The 5,151-nt window shown below is 46.0% G+C and overlaps 1 long non-coding RNA gene across 1 annotated transcript; it reads right to left on the reverse strand.

Annotated features, from left to right (window-relative positions):
• Window positions 1-1,708: 1,708 nt before the first annotated feature.
• Window positions 1,709-4,753, reverse strand: LOC124693617. The gene is made up of 5 exons (XR_007000114.1): window positions 4,322-4,753; window positions 4,147-4,231; window positions 3,744-3,859; window positions 2,355-2,525; window positions 1,709-2,239 (listed from the first exon to the last, which is right to left on the reverse strand). It is a non-coding gene; the product is annotated as an uncharacterized LOC124693617 (long non-coding RNA).
• Between the last annotated feature and the right edge of the window lie 398 nt (window positions 4,754-5,151).

Genomic DNA, 5,151 nt, shown 5'->3' on the forward strand with positions numbered 1-5,151 from the left:
GTTGCGTCGTGGTGTGGTGGCACGGATGTATTGCTCTTGGAGTGCAGCGGTCTTGACTTCTGCGTGCTTGCGGAAGACAATGAGGGGTCCAGACGCCTGAACAGTGGGATGGTGTTGGCCCCTGATTCGGCGCTGAAGAGGCTCGGAGGGCTCCTCCAGCCTATCTTCCTTATCGGGCTAGATCAGTTTTACGGGGCTAGTGGGTACAGCGGCTCCTTAACACCTTCTGGCGAGGAGTTTCTTCAACGCCAAAGAGTGGACCAACTGTCGCTCTTTTTCTCCGCCGACCGCGAAGGATGTGTCTACTTTGTAGTATAACTGTTTGTGTTCGCCTTGTTTTTTTTTACTTTATGTGTTCCAACTCTGTATTGTTGTGTATATGAATAGAAACAATGTATACACGTACATCGTCAAAAAAAAAAAGTTAAGCAACATTAGAAATGAAAAATGAGTCGAGCTACTTCCACTTCATTGATGCGCACAATAAATAGGCAAAAAACAGCTACCGATGTTCTGTTTACCCTGAGCTTTACATGCCCGGTCCCACCAAACAGCCGCTAATAGGATTGTCCCACAGCCGACTTTACAAGTTTTATTTATCATTTTATATCATATAATAACCCGGCTCCATGCCTGACAGTGACATCCTGACCTGTCAAATCAAATCGTAATTTCCAGATCACCTTTCCGTAACCGTCGTCGTCTACAGAGGGGAGAGCACCAGCAGCATCGGCGACAGGGTTCAGGGCGAGGGCCGGCCGGGAGCAGCGCGGGGGAGGGGACCGGGGACCACGTGCGCTCGTCGATCACCCGCCGGCGTCCAGAAATGCCGGAGTGGAGCTGTATGCCGTGCGGGTTGAAGCCTGGCGACTACCAGGACCAATTCATCAGGGATCACAAGCACAACTGCTTGGTGTACCAGGCGGCCATGAAGGCCGCTCGCCTGGCGGCCGAGGCAGCCGCAGAGAAGGCCCGGCTGGAGGCGGAGACGGCAAAGAAGAGCAGGAAGGCCAAGAAATGATTCCGGAGGGGTGGCGGATGACGCGCAGTTTTTTCGGGACCGTTTCTTGGTACAGCTTTAGCAACGGTAAAAACTCTTGGATGGATAAGCACCGCTAGATTGGTTAGTCTCTTGATTCCTTGGAACACGAAACTTCTTGGTGATAGATGATCTGCGATTGGTTCTGCAAACGGTTTTCCTGCAGGTGCGATTGTTAGATTTAGGCTGTTCTTCCTGACGAATTATTACCTTTTCTGGGTGGATCTGCAAAAGATTTTCCCTGCAGGTGCTATTGTTAGATTTAGGCTGTTCTTCCTGACGAATTACCTTGGGTCTGTCGGTTGACCAGCGAATAATTCTAAAATCTTGGTCGGCCTGAACCTGCAGTTGTTCTTTCTCGGTTGACGAGCAATTAATTCTTTCTGGGTTCCACTATTGGTGAATCCGAGATCAATTCTGTTGGAATTTAATGCAAAGTGATTCTTGGATTTAATCATAATTCATGGAAATGATTCTTGTACTGCTGAATTTGCTATATCTGATCTTACTTGCCTTATTAGATAACAAAAATTACTTTTACATAATATATAAAAATTGCTACGTAAGAAATATCCATGATTCTTGTAGTCAGTTTGGTGATATTGGCTTTGCAGTAAGATCATGACTAAATACTAGTAATGGCACCATACTTGCAGCTGGCTGAGGCAGTTATATCATCACATAATTAACTTCCACTAAAAAGATCGTGTCATTGGAATACTGTATCACTATCTACACCTCTAACCCATATATACAATACCACACGTTTATATGCTGCAGGATGGGAAAACCAAACAAGCTGTCAAGCACTTGTGTTTCATACATCCTAGTACAAACTACATATTCTGCTAGGAACTAAAACCATGTCTACCAGGTTCCTGCATATTTCTGGGATAACAAGCAGAGAGTTCTCACCAGAATCCGATTTGTCCGTACTAAGAACAGCTTCTGATGCTGATGCCCACTGATCTTCAGCAATTATTTTAATTCCCAGCAGAAAATGTAGATCCGTCTTTTAGCTCTTCTGTGATTCCCTTTCTTGTGAAATTTTAGTGCAACCAGTAACAGCCATGATATGCATCGTCATCATTATGTAATCCAACCGGATAGTGGGGGTTGGTCTGGTAGCAGCTCCTCTGCATTTGCAATATAACCAGCGTCCTCACAAAAGACCTCCTTTGCTGTAGCCTGCAAGTATGTCTGCAGAAACAGTATTTAACAAATTAATCTACATGCATGCATCAGTATGAACAAAAGTCACAGATCTTCATGTGTGCAGAGGGGCAAGGGCAAAGATGGGTGATAGAATGGGTACCTGCTCCACCACATTTGTTATAGCTGCAATATTTTCCACGGAAAGCTCCTTTACTGTAAAAAAATCCTCATGTTGCTTCGCAAACTCTGCTAACTCTGTAGTTTCATCAAAGCAAGTTCAATCTTCTCCAATGGGCCTCGTTCCATTAGAGACAGTAGTCACCTGTTATGTCTGCAACAGAAACTATTAGTCAAAACTTGAGTATATGTAACTCTAAAGTATGCAAAGAACAGTGGCTCAACTTAAATTATTATGATGTTTTCAATTGTCTAAGATTTTCTGCTTGAAAGAACTCCACCTTGTGAGATCCTTAGCTCCTTTTGGGTACCTCAGTTTATATAACTATTACATCACTATGCTATGCTGCTTTGGTGCCATCGTGGCTTATCTATGGAATATTGTGTGTGTATTACTACATGTGGCTTCACTACTTACATTGTCTAAATAAGACATAAATTGGCTGGTATTGTCCGCTACTCAACTTGAACTTTTAAGCTATGGCTTCGTGAAACAAATCCAATACTAGCCAATGTAGTGGAATATTGCATGTAATACTACTTGTGGCTTAACATTTCAACCCACATGAAATAAATTTTTGAGTAAAGCACTGGATATTGCCATGCAAATGTAAGATACAAACAGGCAGTGGGTTATCAGGAATCCGACATCCCCAGCAAAGGCATGAAGACCACCAACCCCAATTAAGTTGCACACAAACCATTATTACTCGAAAAACAAATCATGCGAAAAAGGCAGCACCAAGGCTTTTTGACTGCTTGGTACAGGCACTTCCACAGGCAACATCATAATACCATTCAGGGAGTACAGATTTATGAGCGGCATCGAACTTACATGAGGACTTGTGCTTCTCGCTCTGGCAGGTAGGCCACGAACGGGTCGGTGTATATGTATGGAATGGTGTATGTGTATTACTACATGTGGCTTCACTACTCACATTGTCTGAAGAAGTCATAAATTGGCTGGTATTGTACGCCACTCAACTTGAATTTTTAAGTTATGGCTTCTTGAAATAAATCCAATACCAGCCAATGTAGTGGAATGTTGCATGTATATTACTACCCGTGGCTTAGCATTTCAACCCACATGAAACTAATTATTTGAGTAAGGCACTGTCCCAAGATTGAATGCATGCCATGCAAATGTAACATACAAACAGGCCGTGGCTTATCAAGAACCACACATATCTACCAAAGGCCTGAAGACCACCAGACCAAAGTATGTTGCAGACAAACCATTATTACTCGAAAAACGAATCATGCGAACAAGGCAGCACCAAGGCTGTTTGACTGCTTGGTACAGGCACTTCCACAGGCAACATCATAATACCATTCAGGGAGTATACAGATTTCTGAGCGGCATCGATCTTACATGAGGACTTGTGCTTCTCGCTCTGGCAGGTAGGTCACGAACGGGTCGGCGTAGGCCAGGCATTGCAGAACCGAGTTGAGGCGGCATGTGTTGCCGAGATCTCGCAGACCAGCCCCCTGCGTTGTTACACACAGGAGGAGAGAGAAGGCATGTCAGTCCCGGTGAATTCACCCCGCTCACAGTAAAATATCAAATGGCGTCATGTTTCTGGTGCATGGCCAAATCCCGCATGTAAAATCAAACTGTAACTGTAATGACGACAGGGAAAGCAACACGGGTATGCAATTTGTCATGGGCACAACAATAAACATGCAAAAGTAATACGGAATTCCAGCGATGGCAATTGTAGATGAGCAAATAGCATCAAGGAAGAGCTTAGGGATGGCGAGGCAGGGGAATTTACCCTCACAGGAAGAAAGTTGGCAATATTCAGCCTGGGCGTCGTCTCCGGCTACTGAAATCGTCAACGCACCATCAGCCCACGCGATCTGGAGATTGAAGAAACGGTTAGTACATAAATTGACCAGTAACATAGAGCACATAGACGAATTGAAGGCTCGTACAGATCGAAGGCTTACATCCCATGCGTAAAAATCGAAGCTTTACGGCTCAGCTCCGGCAGGGCGGGCACGAGGCAAAGTCAAGCGCCGTCCTCCGAGGAATTCGCCGGCGGTACATCGAGAAGGCACCTTGGTGCGGCGAACTGATCGGCGGGTGGTGTTGCTCGCCGGGCACGGCAAGATCTGCAGGCGGTTTCGATTCAGGTAGACTGGATGGACAGGCAGATCTGCCGGGCGAGAGGAAGAAGGAAAGCAAGGTGAAACGAGGCAGAATTCAGAGGAGGAATCAGCAGAGGCTTGATATGGCGCTTGGGGAGGGGCTGTGGATCGCGGGACATGGCGGCTTCTGGTAGGATTTGCGATTTGCAGATGGGGAGGAGCGAGAGGAAGAAGGGGACGGAAACCTTTTCTCTCTTTCGATTCGAGAACAAGGAGATAACCGGCTCGAGGGGCAAGTCGGTCCCTTCTCCTGGTGGTTGGGTACTTGGACAAAGAGGCACGGAAGGACGCGGTTACGCCTGACAACAAAATCTACCACCGGCCGCATCGAAACGTACGGTTGCTTAACCAAGATCATCGTGCGCGCGGTGAAAAGGTCAAGCAGCATCATGCATGGCGACAGTAAGTTCAGTGGTCAAATCGGCCTACACGGTTCATACCCATTCAGTCCAGCATTTCTCCCAGAAGCAGCCACTTGGAAACCAAACCAGCATGTCCACCTATACATCATTGTTGATGAGAGCTGCTGCTGCCTCTATAAATAAAAACCTAGCGGCCTCCACTTTAGCCTCTTCTATGAATTGGTTCCACCTTTTTTTATCGGCTTCCTCGTCGCCGGGAGAACTGGA

The sequence above is a fragment of the Lolium rigidum genome, chromosome 2, assembly GCF_022539505.1.
Source record: "Lolium rigidum isolate FL_2022 chromosome 2, APGP_CSIRO_Lrig_0.1, whole genome shotgun sequence".
NCBI classification, from domain to species: domain Eukaryota; kingdom Viridiplantae; phylum Streptophyta; class Magnoliopsida; order Poales; family Poaceae; genus Lolium; species Lolium rigidum.